This window comes from Varroa jacobsoni, unplaced genomic scaffold (assembly GCF_002532875.2).
Source record: "Varroa jacobsoni isolate VJ856 unplaced genomic scaffold, vjacob_1.0 scaffold_953, whole genome shotgun sequence".
Classification (NCBI taxonomy): domain Eukaryota; kingdom Metazoa; phylum Arthropoda; class Arachnida; order Mesostigmata; family Varroidae; genus Varroa; species Varroa jacobsoni.
Genome location: NW_019213855.1, coordinates 206,918 through 232,194, shown reverse-complemented (window position 1 = coordinate 232,194; position 25,277 = coordinate 206,918). Strand labels below are relative to the sequence as shown.

The 25,277-nt window shown below is 39.9% G+C and overlaps 1 protein-coding gene across 1 annotated transcript in view; it reads left to right on the top strand.

The window, feature by feature from the left end:
• Positions 1-465: 465 nt before the first annotated feature.
• The window catches only part of LOC111265309 (putative polypeptide N-acetylgalactosaminyltransferase 9), a 73,687-nt gene continuing 48,875 nt past the window's right edge, over positions 466-25,277 (top strand). The window contains exon 1 of the mRNA XM_022841873.2: positions 466-2,929. The gene's annotated coding sequence lies outside the window, so the exon portion shown is untranslated. The remainder of the gene's footprint in view (positions 2,930-25,277) is intronic.

Here is a 25,277-nt window from a genome sequence, read left to right as displayed (position 1 = left end):
TCGAAGTTAAAATTTACTATTAATTTGAAGTAAGAAAAATGAATTAAAACGAAAAAGGGTGTGTTTTGGGTTTCAGGTGCCAAAAAAAAAGGAAACAGAAGTCCATTATAGTATATTTAATGTGGCCACTATTTGCGCTTATTCGCCGCGGAACTTATTTCTATAGTGAATTCATTCAACCCTAAGTTGTGATCCTTAAATAAGTTATGTATGCTCAATTTGCTGCGTGTGTCCTTTTTACGCAAAACTCTTACCCTTAGAATAGACCTCATGCCCACTTCTCGGTTTGGCTATCATAAGTCCATTAAAATCTTGAAACTAATGATTTTGAAAGCCAAGAGCATATTTAAAACGCTTGTATTGATTATGAGAAAAATTCAGAAAAATGAAAAAAATTCAAAAAAAACATCGACTATTGAGATATTTATTTGTTTATTTATTTATATATATTATACACACAATTTCCACACATTAAAACAGTGTCGTTCGGAGCAATGATGTCTTTATTGCTCGATTCTAAGGAAAAGCTAATAAATATGGTGGTGAGAGTATTCGATGCGTTTTTTATCAATTAGTCGCTTATAGCGAACATGGGGGTATAATAAGTGTGGGGTAAGATATATATCATTGCTCGTTACCATGAAAGTATGGGGTTTGTCAGCACGTTGCAAAACTAAGTCTCTATATTTACTCGGACGTGTAGTATAGTGTATGTCGATCTAGCTAAAAAATAAGCATGAGCAAATAAATATAAAACATCAGTGAAACGCAGCTTCTATTCATGGGTCTCTGTTTATTGGTTTTGGGTATTCCCACTGCACCCATTTATTATCATATTATTTGAGCTGACTTAAAAAGGATATCGGATAATACGTTTGTCCTTAGCTTGACAATTCATGTAAATACGAAGCCGGAGGTCGCTCGCTTTGGCTCTACAATGCGGTATACACCCGCTCCGAGAACCAAAAGTCAAGTATATCTTTAATGCAGGAAATATGAAACATACACTTACCGCATGGTTGGACTTGGTCGGTAATTCCTCCAAGCCAAATAACGATCTATAAAATTTGTACATTTTAAATTTGTTGCGTTCCTGACTTTAGGCTTTTGGTACTTTATTGATGTGTGCCTTATTATTATTGATGTAACCTGTTCCAGTTATTTGCTATAATATACGTTCAAATAAGATATGGGAACGTATAACATTAAGTCACGTGTTTCGATAGCTTTAATTACCGCCTTCAAATTCCGCGGCTTCAAATCTAGCGTCATATTATGGAGAATAATTCTGAAAAAGCCTTCAGGCTACTCCCTCATGACGACAACCACAAAGTGCACAACAAGCGCTGACACTGTTAAGCTGGCAGGTGGATTCATTGCTGTTAACAATCGGCTTGTTCGTCTGACCCACTTTTTTCGCGCACGTTTTCTGGCCCGACTTCCAGGGGGCGCAGCGTTCGCCTCTTTCACCGAGGGACTATTCCTGTCTGTGTGGGTTTTGCCCTCTCTCTTATACGCTTGTGTGCCTTGGCGGTACCGGCGACGGTCGTGGTAGAGGCCCTACGCTTCGGTGGCTAGGTAGAGAACTTTGCCCAGCAGCAGGAGCGCCGCTTGTGGCCTGTGGCGGTACACTGTGCGTCGCGATCTATGTTTGGCTGTTCGTTGATGTCTGGTTGTGTGTATTTCGCCTTTGTGTAAGGGCTACAGTAGTGGTCGCTGCTATCAGCGCTACCCACCAGCCGCGAGTAAAAAGCAGCGAGTCGAACAGAGCGGTTCGGTTGGGCGAAGGGGCACCGTCGCGTCCGTGAAAGGCGCCCCACGTCACAACGTGCTCGCCCACACTGTTGTTGCGGCTTCTGCAGGCAGCTCCTCTTTTTAACAGCGACAAAAACTCGTGCCATCGATATAGCAGTTTAATAGTGTTTGTGTCAATGTATGAAAGGCTGATAACTTAGACAACCTCGGCAAACGAGGAGTTTACTTTGTAATTCTGGAGAGTTCGCTAACAGACGACTAATCTCTATTTTACCAGTGGCAGCAATAGCCGATAGGCTGAGGCGATTCATTCAATCAGTATCGCGCCCGCAGTGATCCCGCTTGCATGTCACCATCAGTCAGTCTGAGAGTAACATCCAACAGTGAATACGCCTTCGTTTAGAAGCTACTTTGTTCTGCTTAAAGCGTCGTCTGTTCGTCAATTGAAGCCGCTCTTCTCTGGCCCGTATTGACTCCGTCTACCGTAATATTGCTCACCTTGGCTGCTTAGTCGATGTTGTTTCGTAGCAGGTAACGAGTAGGAACAGGTGTATCACACGGTACTGCAGGACAAAAAAGAAAGAAAGAAAAAAAAGCAACGTTGTGTGTGTTGATCATGAACAGCTGCAGAGGAAAATTTGCTACCGACACCAAACGTTATTTTCTGTCTGCTTGATTAGACCGCACGAAGACAGCGTTGACCTGCCTTTCTACACTATGAAATGCTTCGTAGGCTGAAAATTTCTTGCTATCAGGATTCTACACAAATGGCGCAGGACTTTTATGCACACAGCAACAGTTCTATCATTTGGATTAAGTTTTTACGGAAAAATGCAAGCTACTCCTACCCGTCAGTGATGAATCAGAGGTTGTTTTCTTGTTGAGTTCATGTAACCGATACGATTGTTGGGTAAATGTTTTGATTTTTTGTATGGCGAAAGCCTACAGTTGCGCGGTAGGACTCTTCCATGCGCAGTCGAATAACGCGAAACTCAATCATCAGTGCTTTCTCGTGACGAGCAATTCAAGTTAATGAATAAATCTATAACAGTGAAATTTTCTGTGGTGGAACAATCTTAATTGAATTCATCTTTGGACTACTCGTGTTCCTTGCATTTGGATACTTCGCAGATAACTAAGATAAGCGACGGATGGGACGATGCGCAAATGAAATGTAAGTACCATCCGGTCGAGACCATAAGGACCTCGTCAAACCTCGTTCGATTCTCTTGAGGGTACGTTTGACCAAGTTCTCTCTGGCAGCTTAACACGTAATGTCAGAGAATTAGGTACTACTGAACTGCGCAATACAATGATTTGTCTCGTGTAACGATATTAATTTAATTCTGCACTGGGAATATTTTGAGCAGTTGCCTATGAGGGCCGTGCCTTGTGGCAAGTAGGCTTTAAGCAAGCATATATATCTAAGCTGGGTTCTGGAGGCAGTTAGGACTTACGTTCATCTATTGCATATACGTTTGCGTGTTGGACGTTGCTGTATCACCCGTCACCTTCTCACGCCCGTCTCTTCTAATCAACATCGAAAATAATAGAGATATTATCGATTTACCTTTGAAGCTAACGTCGATCCTTTAGATAAAGCTTGGCTTTACATACCCACACAGATAGATAGATAGATAGATAGAGTTGAAACACTGGCTCTCGCCAAGCCTGTTTAGTAGTCATTAACTCTCCTCTTCCATATTCGTACCCATGCATTTGAATTGTTACGTTGACGAAACACGAATATGTGTAAGGGTACGAAAGTTTGATGGTCGCACAAAACCTGGGACGGTTCGGCTTTTTCGCAGCATCTTTTCTTTGCATTGATGAATCAAGATTCAGTACTCTCTGTCGTTTGAAACAGTACCGCTATGCTACAGTTCAAAAAAACTTCACTCTGACCGGAAACAGAAAAAATATAGACCCGACACTGGGCCATAGGGAGATCAGTCATTATTACTATTATCTACACGAACGAATGCGCGGCATCGTAATCAACACTACCTAGCAACCTTTGTCCTAAGTGAATTGTTAGGCTCATGATCCGTGATAGTATGAGCTAGGCTTTGGTCGATTCTAGTTTGTGTCACACGTTTGATTTCTCCTACGCCATTGCACATTATTTACAATGAACTCTAACGTAATTCCGACTATAGCGTACTGAGTACGTACGGGTGGATAACACTTTCAGCTGTGCGCCATGCAACAAGCAATTTGTCAAAAGATAGCATTCCGCTTACATTGTGCTAGCTCTCAACATGAGATACGCGGTGAGTCACATCTGACGCGGCAGCTTGATTGGTAACAATGCGCTTTTACTAAAATATTGTGTTATTCTAACGTGTGTGTATATATATATATATACTTGTTTGCAGTCCATCTGAGAATAGGTGGGCCAACGCTTTTGGTAGTTCCGACGTTAGCATAGCCTTCAGCAATCAGCCGTTTCGGTGAGGCTTTGAATTGACATTCAGCGTCGTTAAAAACATGTAACAATTGATCCTAGTGCTTTGCTATTGACACCTCCTTTGGCTTAACCGTCGCCATCGCTGCTACTAAATATAACACTTGTTGCAGCATGTGAAGCCTACAGTGACAGTTTCGCGCCTCGCTCAAGTCCACCTGCCCCTAAGATCGGCAAGGTACAATAACGTTTGTCATCGACAACACGCATTACTTGATCCGATATCTAAAACTATAGGTACATATAGTCTGAAAAACGCCAATATAATCTAAGAAACGTTGCCACTATTTACGAAATTCATCAAAAAGAGTAAATACACGGACATACCCGAACCTTAGTGTAAAATTAACATTGACTCTATAATACCTGTCTACTGGTCCATATTAATCTAAAACACTGCTGACGTAGTTAGCAAGGATCATTCATTGGTCCGTACAGAAAGGAGAATAGCTTCCTTAACAGTATTGCATAAGTGGGACGAGATCTGTCGTCCTAACTCTACCTCAACAACTTCAATGGACAGATAAGTGGACATGCAACATATCCACATCGGTCTGGCGTTTTTGCAAAACGTAAGAAATTAATAAAAATTAACTGAGTCAGGTAACTTTATATAAAAGCTACCTACAGAGGTGACTATGCCAATACCGTAATTGAACTTAAACACGAAATAGTTTGAAGTGTCACTTGATTAAATAGAGTCACGGTGTGGCGTCTTGCACAACAAACTTATTAATCGGTCAAAAGTCGTTCTGCCGTTGGGGTGAAACATTATTTTTCATCAGCCAATCCTCAATATAATTGTACTTAATTGAGTACCAGCAATAATCAACTGGGAGCTGTCTACTGTTTTCTACAGTGAATACTTTCGTCTATCTAGTAGCACGACAAAGGAACTTCTACACGGAGTTCCTTCAACTCTGTCCGTTGCTACACCATCTGCCGTCGACCTTTTTTTTTTTGTTGTTACAACAATAGCTGACTGCCATTCTATCTAGTTGAACTGACAACACCTACTATCATTTCTGTTCTACACATAACGCATGAAGTTAATCCCTCGAGCTTTAAAGACCAGACTCCTGTAAATGATATCATGCTGAATTGTTCTCTGTTCTAACTAGCTGGACCATATATTGTTCAGAAAGGAGTTCAGAGGAAGCTCGATTATTGGACAGAGAATATGCGTTCTACATGATGACGCATTAAAGACTATTGGAACACATAACAATGTTTTATTTTTTGGAACAGCGTTACAATGACGGATTCGAAATGAGCGTAGGAGTGCCAACAGACGGAGTTCATCTTGTCATTTACAGTATCGGCCCACGTATGTGGGCGTCAAACAAATAACTCGGAAGTAACAAAATGCAACACAGCCAATAGATCGTAGCCATTACCGTGTCCAAGCTTTTTCGATCGTGCAGGGTCGTGTACTTTTAGAAGATGTCCTTTAGGTTTATTGGCATTTTTTATCTAAATGTTTATTAGAATTGGGCTAGGTACGAATTGAATATTAGCTGTGTAGTGTTTTTAAGACGGCTGTCGCGAGAAGGTTCTCATTTAAAGATTCACGTATTGCTTGGGTATACACTGTCTCCAGTCCGATACTGGTTCCTCATCTACTTTCCGTCGAAGTACGGTATATGCCAATTCAAAATACGACACGAGTTTTCGATATATATAATCAATTAAGCCAGGTAGTCAAAGAAGGTAGAAAAGAGACGTCGTTATTTAGTCTGCATCTAATATCTGATAAATATCGACACAATGACAAGTCAGCCAACCGACTTCAATGTTTAAAATCAGACACGAGAGTTGTTGGATCAGTCGGCATCTTTGTACGCTGTTTGTGAGCCTGCAAGAGGTATTCAGAATGCCCTTGCCAGATGACTGCAGTGATGAATGCTGGGAATCATTCTCAGTGCGGATGTACATCAACATATATGCCCTTCTCAATGTAGGTTTACAGGCTGGAGCAAGCTAGGCGCTGAGGCAAAAGATGGCTTAATATTCGAAGAACTGCTAGCAAATTTGAAGTAAAGCTTAGGCTATTCGAGCTCTAATTGCCTTCGTTATTATTTATTCGTGAGGCTACGTTCTGATTTGCCGCGAGTCTTTACAATTTAACCATTTTAATTCCGCATTTTATGATGGAAGATAGATAAACGAATTCTTGAGCTTTCAAGTTGTTATGTATCGAGCTGTAGTTTAGTTACGTATGTTGACGTAGTGGGACCCTTCCCTTGTTGAGACACCTAAAAAGATATCTCAATTTTGTTAAGAACAACTTCACCGGACATGCCGGTAACACTTTACCTGGCGTCGCTTTTGAAGGCCAGCCACTTCATAAACTTTCAAATTGGATCGAATTTTTGTTTTTCCTCCAGGTCGTTCACCGAATAAACTAGAGAGTCTCCTAGTTGCGCTTCGTCCAAAGAAATTACCGGATAAAGACCGTAAAAAGCTACCGAACTTCCTCCGCTGATAATGGACCGTCAAAGTAGAAGCCAAAGATAGTATCAGCGTCATGTCGGACGCTTTTAAGTGTGCCATATAGGTGCTATAGAAACATTACTTAGGTCCGTCCTAAATATACGACCATTTAGTCGAGCTTATATTGACCGTATTGGATAAAACTATTGCTACTACTAGCTATTATAGCAAAACGACAACTGTCACAAAATCATTCTCATTAGAAAACACGAAGTTTTTTTATACTGGCCTAAATAAAAATTTCAATTTTCTTTATCATGCTCACTTATGACTACAACTTAAAAGTAAACGATCAATAGCATCGAAATTCACTCAGTATCAATAGGTTCTAAGAGAATTCTAGATGAAGAATTTCATTATAAAACTAACTGTCATAATAAGGTGATCTGGTTAGGAGAATTTTTCAACCCAGCTGCCACCTTTGGGTCTTAATATTGGTACTTAGATTTACATAGACGCTTCCACTACCGTGTGCTGCTTTGTTTTTTGAAACGATCATACCAACGATAACCGTTGTTCAGTATTACGTTTAACTAAGTTGTAGCCATATTCTGTTTTATTTAACGGTAGACCGAGTGATAAATTTTATGTGCACTATTTTTTTCACCGGTACACAGTGTTTTTAAAGCTTGTTGTTTGCCTCTTCCTTATGCCCCAACTTGTAGCTGTTGCAGTAGATCATTCGAAAATCTCTTGATCTGTTACCTATTTTATGTTAACTAGGCTTGTCTATCCTAATTTCACAGCAGCTGCTGCTGCTGCTGTGGCAAAATTGTTTCACTCGCTGACCGCCAGATAAAAGCTCATCAAAAAAAAGATATATATATATATATATATTTCTTTTAAATAGTTTAATTATGCTTGGTTTGTTAACAAGTTGTTGAAATCGCCTCTTCAGTGTAGCGTGATAATCTTGACACAAGTATCTCGTCTCATTCTCGAGGGTCTCTACGAGCTGAAACATTGATTCTATACTGTGCGTTGCTATTCATTGTAGTTAAGGTAATTTCTGGCCGTTCACCAAAATGTTATTGACTAAAGATTGTTAGCAGGATATGCGTTGACTTTGAAAGAAGGCCATTCAATTTATAGTATTATCCTGAAACTATCAAACATATAGTTGTTGAGGTTTCTCTACTATGTAAATCACTAAAACACTCTAAAATCTAACAACATCTATGTATGTTCTTCTCGCTAAGGAACTTCTGTTTGAGCTCCCGGTCGTGATACGTCGGACCTTGGAGCAGCGTTAAAATGTGATCATTAGATCTTACCTATCTTCAGATCAGCAAGAAAGACTGTGTCAAGCTGTGCCGGCTACGTTGTAAAGCATTTTGTCTACGTTTCTTTGAGTTTGCATGACTGGCGCTTTTAGGGTGGAAAAGCGAGTGGAATTTACTGCCAAAATTCACCGCTGCCGTCTGAGTCGCCGGATCGTGACTATCGCTTTTCGCGCATAAATTTGTATTTCCCATACGGTGCTAGTGGACGGCTTACCATAGATAGAGTACGAGAGCATCCGTTACTTACGGAAGCTCCTGTTGGTCGCAAGTTGAAACCAAGCTCTAGCAAATTTCATGACGATAATTATAATAAATTAGGAGCGTTTTTGATAGGGATGGGTTAACTGACAAAGTCAAATTTATGTTACTTTCACGCTTGGCGCTTGCTGATATATTTTTCACGGTATACCTTAGAGTGGTGGAATGGATAGATAGAGACAACAATGGCAACTATGCAGAGAATCCAATGAAAACGTATAATGTTACCCTTCTCATGAATGTAGACCAATTTAGATAGATTAGATCCTTTTTGTACGCAAAAATTTATTTGCTGTTTCGTGTTGATTTTTTTTCAGAATGTAAGAATTACGCTACCCACACAGAGTTAGAATTATCCATAATTTATCTGAATCAAGCTTTGTAAAACAACTTTAACCAAGCACGAAGAATACGAGTATAATTTTTGTTTAATATTGACTCAGATCATTTCACCCGTAGATTTAACTGCGAGGCCAACTGGACATATAATAAAGACATCAAATACAGCCCACCTTTTTCGGCTGTTCCGCGTTCGCTGTTTCCCGTGCGGAAATGGGCAAGATCTAGTTCACGACACAACTAAGTACTGTAGTCCCTTCATATTATCGATTATGCTACAGTATGTCGGAGACCATTGTCTGCTAACAGACATTCCGTAGAGCGGCTACGTGTATCTAAAATAGACGGACAAAAAATGCACGAAATGGATCCGCTCGCTTGACACGTGGTGTCTCTGATCTCGGAGGCGAATGACCCCGACCATGTCCATGACCCCAATCACCATGGCGCTTATTATCTTTCTCTTATCTGATGCCTTAACGTTGAACTCTCCGTCTAGATCATACAGGTTAGCAATGACTGCCGGGAAAGCAACGTGATCACGCAGACACGTCCCCTCCATTTTTGTACTTAATTCACGTTCTTCTTAATGGAACAAAAGAGGCGACAAAGATGACTGATCTTATTATATCCGAAGACAAATCAAGGAGACGACCTCGATATGGCTGCTTTTTCTTAATAATTGTTATCACTGTTGTAATTATTATCCCGCGTGACTTAGTGTGAAGCTGTCCTCGAGCAGGTCCTTGATCAGAGTCACCAGCTTGAAATAACATTGAATTGGCTGAAGTTGAACATTGAGTTTACATCTTTCTTTACAATTTCTACTCTTAAAATAGAGCGCTTCAGTGGTATCCATGTAACCTCTTTGTATAGATAATATCTTTATTTTTTCATAATTAGCTTTACAGGAGGCTTCACTCCTTTGCTTTAAATTAGAAACATGTGTTAGCGCTCTTGTTCGCTCTATAAATGATGAGAAACGTATCTGCGATACAACGCTTACGTACTATACTCTGGGTGCAATAATTGTAATAGGGTAATATCATATTTGCGCCGTTCTTCAATTTTTCTTAGCGCGCTAAACAGAAGACTACCAAAAGCTATAATTAAAGCTAAAAATTAGAACCTAGGTCATCCCTACATTCCAGCAACGACGTCGACAGGTCTTATATGTCTACTCTAGCAAATATTAGGGATTTGTTCTAGGCTCTGTTTAGTTATCATAAATGCCATTATAGCTAGGATTTAATTGCTAGGTAAGTCTACGGTCCTTTTTTTGTGTGATTCATTTTTTGTAAAATGTCGTCTGTAATTTTTTCCGAGTGCTTTGGTTATATCTATGTTGATTGTTTATATGAGGCTATGCGTGTTAAAGTTTTATTATAACGGAGAACCTCTATATGTTACAGCGGTTCCTTTCTATTTCTAAACGGAAATTAAAATGGAGCCAAGTTTCCCTACTCATGGAAAATCGCAAGCCTTGACAATAATATTTAGGTTCTAAGTATTAGCTGCGTGCACGGTCATCACCCATTAGAGGGTAATTGCGTTCCACTGATGCCCCCGCCCTCCCCATGGTGACGCCTAATCATGGCGGTGGCCCTCTTCGATCGTGAAGGATGGCTCTTGCTGCGAAGGCTTAGCGGAACCGAGCCTTGCCTGAGAGAGAACAAACCCTATGCTCCTACGTACCTCCCTCACGATCCTGGGGTCTACTTTTGATACAAAGTGTTGTGATGGGTTGTTGTACGTGTGGATACGGGGATCCGGGATCACGAGTCCCTTTGTACAAATAGCTACTTGCAGGGCAGGTGCTGACGTTTTTCCTAGGTTCATTGTCCTGAAAGTGCACAAATTGGACTCAACAGCAACAGGTTCGTTGGCAACCATATAGCTTCGTATGCGAGGAATTATTAATTTGAAATCGAACCAAATCAGTACTACTTATCGATTTAACTACGAAATTGGCCTAATCCCCGTGCAGCAAAGGTCAATTGATGGCCGATCGGTAGCATTGTGGTATTGCTTGTAGGATTTGCAGGAATGGCGCATATTTAGTGAATCTCGTAAAATACACGCAAAAGAGGTACTGATCGCTTGAGTTTACTTATGTTTTTATTTTTATTGTATTTATTATTGTTAATATATAGTCACAAATTTCAAAAGCTAATGAACACCTACGAGTGAAAAAATTCTGACGGGTCCAACTGGATTAAAAATATTATAGTCGATTATTATATTTCCACAACTGTAATAGATATATTATCTTGTTCTTTGGTAATTTCTCTTAGGTATATTAAGCGAAAGTGGCTTTAATAGCGGAAGTGGCGGAAGTAACATTAAAACTCATCGTATCGACAATTCTAGAGCCAAGAGTCTAATTCACAAATGCTAATTAGGCCTGTGCCCGGCCTCAAACATGTGCTCTTCATTGAAAACGGGTCATTTAGTGCAGTGGTGTGAAGACATACGGAAAATTGTTGCTTATCAAAGCGCAAATCTGTTTAGTTGGCGCGATTTTAACCCCAGGTACCTAGCGCCTCTTTTTCCTAATTGGCTACAAAAGTACCATGAAAAACGTTAATATATAAGAAAAGCCCGATGGGATCCTTTAACGGGACATCGAAAACAGCTGATGATATTCAGATTGTTAACAACAGCAGAAGTAGGGATAACAACAGCAAATCGAAGAACAATAATCAATACTGAATACGTTCCTGGACAGAATGATGTACCACAGTCAGTAACGAACAAAAATGCTACGTACTAGTAATCGTGCTCTATACTATTAAACTGTCCCGACGGTCCAGAGTGGCCTTTTCCTAGCGATAGCTAAATAAGGGGAGCCTTTGTTTTGATTTGACTAACTGTTGAAAGTTCTCATTGGATTTACATTACATTTAACTCTATGCGGTTGACATAATGTCAATATGAAGCTGTTTTTGTCAATTCATTCATGATGATAATCACTAGTGCAGTGAAATTGTCACGGTCTAGTCTTTATCTGATTTAGGTAGTTTCAGCAAGCGAGGGCGACTCTGTTAGCAGTGACAATGATGAATTTCGTATTTTGTAAATTTTCGTGCCGGGGCTAGGCACCTCGTTGTCGTCGGCGCTGCCGTTAAAAGGTCATATGCCGTGAGAGTGGATGCAGAGTCCGAAGGGTGTAATTGAGTAATTGCTGAATACCATTGTCAAGTGATGGTTCCACTATTAGTGGCACTATTGCTTAGTCCAAATGTGACAGTACTTAACAAAGTGTGTGTCGTTTTTGGAGAGAGAGAGAGAGAGAGACTTTCAATAGCCCAGATACCTGCGATTACCCAGTGTGGTTCGCGATCGTTACGATGGTTCGGCGTCAACATTGGCCTCTCAAAACGAATTGGCTAAAGGGGTGATGTGGAGGGGGGTAAGCGAGCAGCGGTACGAGAGCCGGATCTGAACAGATCGTTGTCGTCTAGTCATAACGATAGATGTGACCCCCTTTGTCGTTTTCTCCCTATGTAGGTATTCAAGTTGTCGGTGTTTCTATTAGTTGTTTTTCAAGTTTAACATGATACTCTAACGTAACAAGCCAAGTACTTCACCAACTGAGAAGCTGCAAGACGTCACCATATCTAAATGAGTATGATATGTCAAGCAAAAGAGCTAGGAAGCATCATGACTTGTGCTCGTATGGACTGATGCGATGTGAAACGACAGCTTACATCGGACAAATCTGTACAAACGAAAGAAGAGAGTTATGAAACCATTGGGTTAATAAAACTGTCTAAATGAATGACTCTAAAAACTAGACTGGGGTAGAAATTTCCCTTAATAACTCTCAAAAACAATTGAGACGACTTCTCTATAGGCGCATCGCTTGTTTGAGTTCTAGGCCTTTGCACAAATATTATCATAGTGGGTTTCACGATTGCTTTGGCAACCCATCTAGTGGTCTGTCAGCTTCGCTGTAAAAAAGTCGCGTATAAATAAAAAACTTCAGTTGCTAAAAGCAGGTTCAAATTGGGCACTTCGGTACCTTTGACAAGAGACACTGCTTAACTCTGTTTTTTTTTTTCGGCAATATGTATAAGAAACTGACGACTGTCAACACTTAGAGATTATGTCCTTCCATTAATGTTGGCTGTCTGAAATTTGCTAAAACATAAGCCAGTTAGAACAGAACGCACGAGGTTGACGCATGTGATAGCGTTACAATTTCCAGCTTTAAAATACTGGTTGTGCGGTCTAAAAGTACCATTAAATCGTTGCGCTGGATCAGCTGAATGAACTAAGATTTCGCTCATTCGTATATGCAACATAAAAGGAACCACACACTAAATTTCGTTCACTAGGTGAGTAATAAGCTCTGTTTATACATGTTATACTATAAATAAAGTATTTTTCATCGAACCGAAGTTTCGATGGTTAGATATACCCAGGAAGAAGCATCAAGTGCTTTGCCGTATGGGAACATCACGGAAAAACCCATACCCATCTAAGGACACCATCACCAAAGGCTATTTAGATGTTACGAAAATAACTTTTCGTTTTTAACACGACAACAGATCAAATAAGCGGAAGGAGCTCACAAAAAACGCTCTTGCCGCGCTTAAAAAACTATTGAATTGTCGAAAGTAACATTGCATAGCCGGTATATTGAAAACCCTATTTTGAGATAAACTAAAACCTACTCGTTTAAAGAACTACAGAGAACCGGAGCACGTACCCATAACTGGAAACAAGACTTTAACCCCAAATGAAAAACAACTCGTCTAGTGATAGAAACCTGTGTTAGAAACACTATAGGCTGTGGATTTGATAATTCAATGCAATCTCTATTTATTACTTTGTTAGGCTGAAGCATTTATTGAATGGTTGACCCATTGGGCCTTGCGAATATTGTGAAGAAAGTGCCTCGAACATATAACGTCCGCTACACGGACAATAGTTGGACAAAGTTAGAGTAATAATTCTAGACACTTTACGTATGCTTAGTTGGGAACACTGGAAAGTTTACGTTGCTCGAAAGGACAACATTTTTCAATGGAAAGTGCCAACTTTACCCCCGCCTCTACTGTATATGCTTCGTGGACTTCACGACCACAGTGTGGACGGGTGCTGTTCATCGTGTGGCCCATCTCATTTTTCTTTTATACTTGATGATGTTTAATACAAAGACGAAAGTAGCATTTCAGAAACTCTGATAGAAGACCGGCAAAAAAAAGTAGCAACCTTTGAGCATTTCAGTGTTTTGACACTATCAAAGGTTCAATGATTACCGGAGTCAACATAAGTTGTTTTAAACGTGTTATGAAAGAAATGTGGGGATCTTTGTTTGTCGAAGTATATTTCTAAAATGATTTTTTTTCAGATACATGGAGCTGTTAAAATTCTACCAGATATATCTAAAGACTATTATAAAAACATATCCGTTAGTAACCAAGGATACAGCGTCTACCACGGACGCTCTCCCTTGTGCACTACAATTCCGTTGCTGTTAACGACAATGAACAATGAATTAACAGCCAGGTTTTTTTTTTAGTAGAATTACATTCAGTGATAGATATATTTACAACTGTTTGCGTTTTCTCAACAAAAAGAAATGTCACCATTATTCAAATTGAGGATTTTAAACAGATTTAGACTGTTAGCCACCCAACTAACTTAGCTCCTTCGGCCTTATCATTTTTATAATGCGCAACGGATAGAAGTGTCCCGAATGGGTTGGCTCATGACGTAGGCGCAAGACCCCGGCTGTCACTAGCCGAACATCCCTATGTGATAAGAGTGTATGCTGTATATGTTTAGGCCCTAAACGGAGAAGCGTAGCCGTTCGCGGAACCAGACGTATTCCGAGTTTGAACAAGAAGATATAGCAGGACCGTTTGCGCTTGACACCATTGCGCAGCCTGCCACAGCTGCCATCTTAAAGGCAACTGTTTATTCGCAGCTGTGTGCCTTGCCTATAAGATATACCTACAAAGTAGAGGTACCGAATTACTGGGGCAACCCAGCAGGCCATCGGCGCTGTCGCCACCAGCTATTTTGCTGCGAGATTCTACAAGTCTAAGCAATCGACTTGTACCGGTGTCAGTGGCAATGGCAGCAGTGCCTATTTCTCGCTCCTTTGTTCTGTTTAGGTAACAAAAAAAGCGACAACAGAGGTCCCCTCAGCTGATCAACTTTATTTCGTATGTGAATCTTTGTCATCACTGATGTGTTCGACCTCCTAAACAGTTACCGACCGAAACCTCATAATTTCGAAGGTAACAAGCGGACCTGGACCTTCATACATTACGTTTGCACAAACTATATGTAACTATATATATACATCGCTTAAGATTTCGTTATGTAATATGAATATAAGGATAATTTCCTCATCGCTTCAAAGGACAGCGAAGAACCAACGTGTATTGGAACGGTAATTGCAACTTGGGGCACGAAATCAACAGCCAACTTACTTTGGTGCGTAGTTGGCTAGCCTTCGTAGCTCATCGTAAGGGTCCGCTGGTTGACGATGCGTAACCCATCGCGTCGTTTAAACTCAAATCTGTGACTATCGCAAAAAACTAGCACGGGGTTTAAGGAATACCCTAATAGATCGAGAAGGATAGAGGGATCATTAACGTGGGCCACCATCGGCTGGCCTGTTATACGTTGAAGGTGCTAATTGTGACGAATCAATACATACTGTTCGATGCTTTATCCTACAGCTGATCGCGTAGCGGTTTTGACACATACTGACGCGGTAATGCACTCTTCGGTGCAAGTATGACTTTATATACGAATTAGGGTACCACAAATCATACTGTGCGATCATAATGCCAACAGATCTACAAACGTTTCGACAAAATATTACATGAATAATTAATCATCCATTTTAAGCGATTGATGTCTCAGGCTCAGTTTTATCTATAGTGAGACCGACCCAAGCAAGTGATCGCGACTGGCCTACCTATGGACTTGTTCGCTTTATGAATATTTAAATTTTTATAACTGCTATCATCTCTTGAAAAGCCGCCGATAAATCGTAGCGATTGCTTTTGGTGCTGGTGGACCGATGACCTGGGCAGATAAATACACACTTCTGGGGTGGTACTTGAAAAAAAATACGCCCATCCATACAAAAGCTATCTCTTAAAACATTTTAATAAAATCCTATAACCTTGTAATAAAATTACTTCAAAGGGGGTATGTCCGTATTGCTCCGAACCATAAACATTTTCAACAACATATAAACTTTATACAGTCTCTACACACATACGCCGGGCCAAACATTTTATAACATGTGAGTACATAAATACTAAATAGCAGAAATTCGAAAAAAACGATTTCGCTCAGTGGAGTGAACTATGGCACCCTGGCAGGATAAATTGAACATTTATATCTTTAGGTTGCCTGAAAGGTGCCACCTAGATAAAGCTTTTTCTAAATAGCAGGCTTCTGCTGACGTTGTTTCAACAGGCGTACAAACATATTTTTCGGATCGACCAAGATTTCGATAAATACTGCACTGAATTGCGTACTATTATTTGTAAGCTATCAGCCAGCTACACTTATCTAACCAGTCCCTCATTTATTCTTCCATTTCATGTGCTTTGTTCAGGTTGTAATAATTTTATACCGCATGCCTTCGTTTAACGCTCTCACCCTGATTTTCTAAGAAGCCAATTTGGCTCCGTGAACGTACAGCAGACATCGCTGATGGATACATATCGACATTTATGGCACAATAAACACTTTTCTTTTGCTTACTTTATAAAATTGGTACTGGCTTAATTCTTTCTCTGTCCGACCGCCAATTCATTTTTCTTAGACGGGCCTTTTCAGTGGCGGAGGGCAAACAAACAGCTGAGACGTCATAGACAAATTCGTCGTTTACTGCGCTCATCTCCTTCTGTTATCAGTACACACAATCGTTGCCAAGTTGATGACCACAGCGGGTCAATTATGGTCTGGCAAAAATAGGCACATGGTAGGTATGCCGTAGGAAGAACTAAATTTGTTAAACAAACACTTATTGAAATTATTTTTTTACAAAACGCTAGTGTTTATTTTTGTAAGACGATCCATGCATTTTGTAGTAGGTGGCTATTTTAATCAAGCACTATAATATACGGTAATCGTAATAATAGTGCTATCGTACCTGCCTGGCAAGTAATCCCTCGCTACTTTATGAAAGGAGGATGGTACTTGAAGTACTTGAAGCTGAAGTCGATAGAGGTTTAGATGGATAGTGAATGTTTCAGACAACTGGTCTAATTGAATTCGTTTGAATTGTTTTTAATTCGTCAAAATTCGTTTATATGATGCCAATTTTTTTTAACTTAAATATGCTATTTTTAACACATAAGGCGCTGTAGAAATTGTCTACGAGATAATGACTATATTTCTTAGAAGGTTTTCGACTCACACATGCTGTCTTGTACATTTTAGCTGAGCGAAAACCGCTGTGTGTAAATACTTGTGCATTATTTCGGCACTACAAGTTTTTGATTCCGTAATAAACTTACTCATCGCCGAACCAGAACTATTTGGTTTTTTTTTTTTCATTATCCCATCATTAACGTTTTTCAGAAAGAAATTATATTTTCAGTTGAGAAACTTCGTCAGGCCACTCACAACCCTGCTAGTTGGACGTATGATTTAAAAAAGATACTTAGAACATACGATGGAGAAAAAATTACCTCGTGAAACTGACTAGTATCACAGGTCCTACATACGCTGTTAATGGAAAGCTCTTGCGAAAGTTCTTTCTAAACAGCTTCGCGGTTTTTGACATTAGTGTCAATTACAAGACATTTAGATAAGTTTATATCTATTTTTAGTGGACCTTATACTAAATTTGATCATTTTGTACACATATATAAAGACACCAATAGCATATGAAATTGCAATGAGGAGTTTTTAATAAAATTAGAGGTTTTTGCTTACTTATTTACTTATTTGAACCGACAAGATGGGCCAAACACGAAACAAGACCTATGGGACATACGGGTATCTCCAAATCATCCAAGTTTATAAAATCTTACCGTTGGAATTATACAAATAACCAGATTTGCCACAACATAGCCGTGCTTGCACATCTATACTTTTTCTAAAGGCCTCTGTCTGTGATGTCACGACTTCAGTACCGCCAACTGGGTACAACTTGGAAACTTTGTATAAAAAGTATATAGCTATCTTCAGTCTTCCGTACGCGTTAGGTAACGAACTCATAAAGCATCGGGTCGATGTCGTTGTTTTGCAATGCACGGGTGTAGCATAGCGCATTAAAAGCCAAAATAACTTGATTGCAACACTAGCAGAATTTGCTTACTTTAAATATTCCAGCAACCAAATGATTCTGTTAGCTACCGCTCGTCAAACTTATAGGTGAAAGAGAAACAATGGACGATTTCTACAAAATTATATTATATGTATACTATACATAGGCTGTGTTCCGCGAAAGTTCGGAAGTTTTGCACCACTGTAAACTTACGGTAGCCAAGGTGATTTTCTAACTTAAAAATATTTAAAAACTGCTTTAATTATAAGGCTCATATCGTGCACAAATAGTGTGAATATTTTTACTGTGCTAAATAATATTAGGAAGAGCTAGGTATTCAAACATTCTATAAATCGAAGTTATATAATGGTTAACGGTTTAATCAGGTTCACATTTTACGGTATGATGTCTAGAATATAGAGAGAAGCTAAAGAACCAAAGGGACGAACCGCCATACTCATTCGCTTATTACAATAGAGTCAGTCCGTCAAAAAGTAGTTTTGTATTTCCAGCTCACTCCAAAAGTCTTTAATTTTTGAAGGAAACGAGTTTCTTGCTCTGAAATTATTCTTTTGATTTCCTACGGCATTCCTTCGCCGATCGGACAACAGACAGGTTTCTTGGCGAAAGAAGAAGGCAACCATGAGGGCAATCCATTCTCGGATCTCTACCTTTTATTTCATATAGCTTGTCTTGTCAGCTATATGTATATTAGATAGCTTGTCTTGTAGGCTGTGTTGCGTGGACTCAAATAACTGTAATTCGAAAGAGCAAGGTCTCGACAATGATCCGGATGTAGAAAAATTCCAATCTGAAAATCTTTCAGATTTCCAAAGTCACATAAAGCTAAAAGTTGTTATGCAGCTGATAACTTTTTCCTTTTCGAGACTTCGATGCAGCCAACTTTTTAACCAGAGCTCTCAAGTCGAACTGCAGGCTGCCCTTAAGATTTTATTGTTTTTCAGCTTATAGTATAGCGCTTCGGCTATAATATTAGATTCGAGCAAATTGTTTGAGAAGACATCGTTACTTCATTCCTGATGCCGATCTTAAGAGCCGAAATTACGTCTCTTTCTCCCGTGCGAACAGTGATTTTCATTGGCTCAAGCAATGGCACTGCTAACGAGTTATCATGACTTTTTTTTTACGGTAGAGATCTTCCTGACTGCCTACGAGCAGGAGGCAATTCAAGACAGCATGCTGATTGATGTTCAGCTGTGCTTAGATCAATTCTTCATCCGACAGATGGAGTTTCCAGTGCATCGTCATTTACTCTATTCGCCTGTTCCGAGTATAGTTTGTGGTTCAAACTCGGATTTCCAGCTTTAGGACGCGGATCTAGTTTTCGTCAAATAGTACTAATTGTTTTTCAGTTGGACATACAATTGTCTTCATCGTTTACCGGGTCGCGGTTTTTCTAGCGAGTGGGGAGGGGGGCTAACAAAGGAGCGTGGGATACGAAAATCTTTCACCTTACATCCTTATCGCCCAGACACTGTCATTAACAAGCGTGGACAATATCTAAATAGTGTTGCAAGTTCGAGATAATTCACAGCCAACCAAAGTCGAATCAATTTCATACAGACAAGTATTGCCGAAATTACTTTTCGACCTTCTCTATGTAATGCCTAAAAAACTCGCAATCAGCGACTGCCCTGGCCGTATACCATCTAATGCGTGTGAATCTATAATTGACACTTGTGTCGTAATAGCAATGCTTATTCGTATAAAACATAAAATACGAAACGGACTGAATTTTGTTTACATTAGAAATATGTGTACCACAGGCAAAGCGTATCGTATCGTTATTCGAAAAATTCATGCTCTAAGAATTGATTGTTATGTCGTCTGCAACGCAGACGACATAACAGCATGCAACTAACTAGCCTAATTACGTTGATAATTTATACACTATGTAAAGTCGTAAGGTACTTGTATGGGGTTGTCGTCCGCATTTAATATCAAATTATTAATAAGCTGCTTTGATTCTCTTTGCTTTCGTAGAAGAGCGCTTAATTTGACTGAGGTTAGCAGTTCATTCGAGTGCTATTCAAAAGGACGAATATATGGTTAAACCCCATCAAACAACAGATTCAATAATATCGTACTCTGACTAAGAGAGTCGACCCCAAAAACCACAATAGGCTACTTCCAAGGCACGTACAACACAACAGACTATAAAGTTCATTTGGCATAAATTGAAATATTTTTTTTTCAACGGATGCAAACTATGCCGGTAAAGCGCAAAATTCGTTATTACTTCAGTTGGGGCTAGGGGAAGACAAGCGAATGGATATAACATAGAACATTGAAATTATATGTTTGTCATTGCAGTATTAGCCAGACCTAGACCACAAAACGACAGATAGCCTCAGTTATTACTCTATAGCATTCGTATGCGTACTTTTCACCAGCGTTATTCAGTATCTGTTTGTTACACAATTAGACAACATTGAGCGTGTTCCGATTAAGCACCTAGCAAACTCTGACTCTGAGCAGCAACACAAGATAGCCCCTGGCGCCATCATCAAACCAGCTGATTACGTCAAGACCAACAACTGACGCGTTCTGAAGTTAATAAGTGAATGAATAGAAAATTAATGCATTTCCGCTACTGAACTATCCTCTACCGGACGGACCAACTGGGTCTGTTGTACCATCGTGGGAGGCGGACGGTGTCCACTTAATCCACTCGACCCAGAAGTTGTGGCGCGTAACGGCTTCCTATCTCATGGTAATCATCATCACAATAATCATCGTTATCATAATGACAAAAAACGAACAGGAAATTAAAAGCATTCTGCTCGTGCAGAGTTCAGCTATTGCAGATCTAAAATAGCTTGCAGCAACGAGAGATTGAGATTGCTTTGACGCTGGCACCGATAATAACGCTTCGCAAAGTAACAATGAAAAACTTAACAAAGGAACCGTAAACGGATTTTACGTAAATGCATAATTCGATTTTGCGTTTACTAATTTTTCGTTTTATTGTAAATCCGTCACGTTCCGTTGCTTTATACTCATGTTATGAAAATGTGCCAAATAAAAATGTACGTCGTGTTTGCAATAACCCAAAGTTTTATCAGAAGATCCAAATAGCTACTTTAGCTTTAAATCATCCGTAACACGCGAGTTCATGCTCTAAAGATAATAAGTGCCATTGCTAAAAAAAACTGCTTTTTTAACACAACACCTATTATTATGCTTTCTAATTTTATGCCATCTATCTTTAGCTAATCTATAATTTCTATTTATTTGTTATTAGATTCCGACTACGAGTATCGGCGGACACTTATAAGATCTCGCCTTCGTGTCTTCGTTAACTCGTAAGGCTAGGCATTTGCTTTTAAAATACAACTGTCTGAAAAGGTCAACATTATTGTTGATGTCATTCCCTCTTAGGCACCTAGGGCCTCTAGAGATCTTGTCGATTATGTGGTCTCAGGGAAAGGTAAAGGGAGAAATGTCTAACTCTGTGTATCGGCACCTACGCGGGCTGTTTGGTTGAAGGTTGAAGATTTTGTTTCGAAAGGGAGCAACGCGGTGCTGAAAGTAGTTGATCTTTTCGCATGGACAAATCAACTGTTTTTGTAATTCGCCTACCTCAGCAAAACTCCCCAATATCTAGACTTCTTTGGATGATACAGTTCTACAACAGATAGCAATTCCTCGAGTTGGGTCGAGTCGAGTGAGACTTAGTCGACGCACCTAAGCGGGGTTTGTTTGATTTCTAGATTTTGCTAAACGGAATACGAGGCAGGTTACTTTGGGTTATTATATGCATTACGTTCATGATTATATTTCATGGCTAGCTAGGACTAAATATATTGATTTTACCGCTAAAGAGAACAAAGCCATAGCGGGTTTTTACAGTCAGCATCACAGAGATATTTCTATAATTAAAGGTTTCCAAAGAAAAAAAAAAAGACTAGCGCAAGTGAACGCATGATTACGCCGTAGGAAGAGCTGCGCAAGAAGGAAAGCTTCCGACTGGAATACGAATATACGGCGTTGCAAGATGCACGCAAACCTCACTGCTAATAGAAAGCAAGTCAGGCTGTACCTCTTGAGACTCAGTTGGGTCGCCAGCACGACGTGTGATCCCTGGGCTTCGACATTAATAACCCTATATATATATATATATATATACATATGAAGAAGTGTAATACCTTACGAGACCCACATGAGCACCAGAACTGGTCGTGTGTAAGCAAGGGAAAAATGCAAGACTAACGTCATGGCCAGGTTCTGTCAACAGTGAACGCTATATGACTGTATTTGACGAACTTAGCGTTGTCAGCTTCTTTCTCTTGCGGGCATCATTCATTTCAAGGATGAAGGATCAGCAGTTCGAATGAAACAAAAGAACGCTCGAAACAACAGGCGATGGCCTTAGGGGATGCGAAGGAGCAACAGCGGACGCTTGGCAAATGTTAGCGCTCATCATTGTCACCGGGTCGATGCGCCCACGCGAAGCGCTTGTTCGGTGTGATGATATTTTAAAGAGGAAGTTTCGTAAACGCTATCATAATGTGTAACAACGGTATTGTTACCGGTCATGAACTTCTGTGAAGACATACATAAGGCTATAGTACCTAGCTAACTGTCATTCAAGGATGTCCGTAATTAAATTCAGTTAGAGATTTGCTATAACTAGTCCGTCTATAAGAATCTAATTGCACGCTCGCTAAATTTTCTATTGCGAGGAAAACAAAACGACATGACATGGCCGATCGAATCGCAGATACACCTTCAATATCAAGCGTAATCGTTCATCTTACTAACTGGATAGCTATATTTAAATGCTAGGCCCGAGAATATCGCTATTTATAGGTACAACATACAAAGAAAGAAAGAAGCATATCTGTCTTCAATCAAAAATGTGTGTCCCCTTCAAATTTATAAGCTTAATTCATAGCGCCTGCGCAGTACGCGGCAACGCTGTCTGTCGTACGGAAATGGGTCGTTATCACTAGTCGGCCTCTCAGTTCCGGCCATTATAGAAACAAGTGACTGCTAGCTAGACTTGTATATCGAGATGGGCTGAATTCGATGAGGTAATGTCCACAGCCCAGTTCTGCCTTGGTGTCAACGGGACTCCACTTCACTAGTCAGGAATTAGTCAAATGCGTTCGATTGACGGATCTTATTTTGTTCCGTAGTGATCTATATTGCCATAGACTGGCAATGTAGAAATAGCATACTGACATTACTCTAAACATTAAAAAATGTAGTGAACCTCAAGATTCGTCATTACATAATATCATAAGATGTGTAATTGTGTCACTTAAAATGTCAGGCGTTCGATGATAGATTTTTGTTTTTTTCGCTACGTGTCAGTAAGATGCGTTGCAAATAAACTACGCAGGTGTTTGTATAGATCCAAGATCATCCAATATTCATTATATCATCCCGGAGATCTCTCAAGTTTTCATTGTCTACTTTATCGTTACGCATACAGCGAGCAGATCCTCACTACGAGGATGCTTCTGAGGTGATGAAGTTAGAGCAGCTACAATCAGTTCCTTTGTATTTCTGCTTATACAACGCACACGATCCTATCCAATCTATTGTATCGGCCTAACGTACGAACTTCGCAAGTAGTTGTCTAGCCTAACTTTTCTTTTTATAGGCGACTGTTTCCGTTTAGAGAACACTAGACACTTCTTACTCGAAATATCCGTATCCCAGTAGCTATCGGTGCCTGCGTTCGTTCGGTGCCGACAGTCCCGATGACGCTTCCTTTTATCTAACAGCAGCGGGGGTAGCGGCGGGAACTGAATCAGTGGAAAGACCAATGGCGAACCGGTCAGCGCCCCGTGCTAGAGAACGTCCAGCGTTTGTTAACAAGTTCTACCACCAACAAGATTCCGTCCATTACGATCATTCTCGGACAGTGTAGGATCATTTATACACATTGTTTGTTTTTTGGCATAACACATTTGGTTACGACGACGATTGTTGTAATTTGCACATTTTTACTTATTATAATGGCCATTATTATATAGCATTATCATCGTTTCTTAGAAACGCAACAAAGTAAACTTTTCTAGATTTGATTATTATGTATCTATCCAAATTATCTGCATATAGAGGCAAATGAAAGGGAAACTGAAAACGAAAGAACAGAATCGGCCCCTTGGCTTCTGTCACTCTGTGATATCGAATCCAGTTTTCGAATGACTTCATAGTAACTGCTGAACTAATTATTCCAAGGATGTGTTAAAGATTGACAGAAGGGTACTTTTAGGAGACAATTTCTGCGTGTCGTAAGAAGATATCCAGTAAGATTTAATATTTATGTTTAGAGATGATTGTAGCTAGGACAAAAATGGGAAGAGTGAGAATTGTAGAGGCAGAAAAATGATTTATTTATACCCCTTGCTTTCTGCCAATTGTTAGATATGCCATGCTGTTAAGGTAGCGTATTGGCGGTACGGGCGTCGTTGTAGTGTCTGCATAATGAAAGGGATAACTGTATACATGTATATATGTGGATACACGATGTAGAGTAATACATGCCGTAAGTTAAGTATGTTTCGTGCTTGGATATGTGGATGTACAACTGGAATTAGAAGAAAACATTTTAATGCCAGATGGAAGTTTTACACAAATGTAAGACTATTTCTACGCAATAAACCTTTTGGTGTGTTAGCCTGTTTAGTATCAGCCTCTGTCTTAAAGTAACGTATACTATTTACCTGAAGGAAAAACAACTTTGGGGATATATATAATTTTTAAGAAATCTACCGAAACAGGATTTTTCGCACGTTTTATTAGTTACGCCCGAGTGTGCCATTGACCGATGTTTTTAACGGATCTGTAGCGCATATTCGTTTTTGCAACCAGAATTCAAGCCAGAAGGGCTTTGAGCGTCGAAATGGGTTAAAATAGCGAAGATCACTTTACCGCATTACAATGGTTAGTATACTCGCGACAAGGAAACTGCCGATCGGCGTCGTCAGTATGGACGATAATGTAGGATAGGGCGAATCGAGCCCGAATCGAAGTCGGTGAAGGTCGGTGGCTGCCGGGGGCCCAGGGTGGCGCAACGTTGTATATAAATCGTCCTAACGTTGTTTGAAACTTTCGCAGTTAAAAGCGATTGCCCTTTCCAAAAGCGGCGTAACCTTATGTGACAAGAAACATGACGCAAGCTAGAGGAAAACCGCCCGCCGCTCCAACTAGAATCGCTGGCTTGGTTTTGGCGATGTTCCTAAGTCTTAACTCTACTAAGTAAGTACAGATTCAGGTGTGATTAGATGCCCAGTACGTATACTTCATTCTCAGCAGGGTATGTTTTTCTAGTGGTATAGTCTATGTGTTTTTAATATTATTATTATTACTACTACTTGTATGTGTACGTACATATCATTAATAGGAGATTAACAAACACACAGAGGAATACAAATAAAAATTTCCTGGG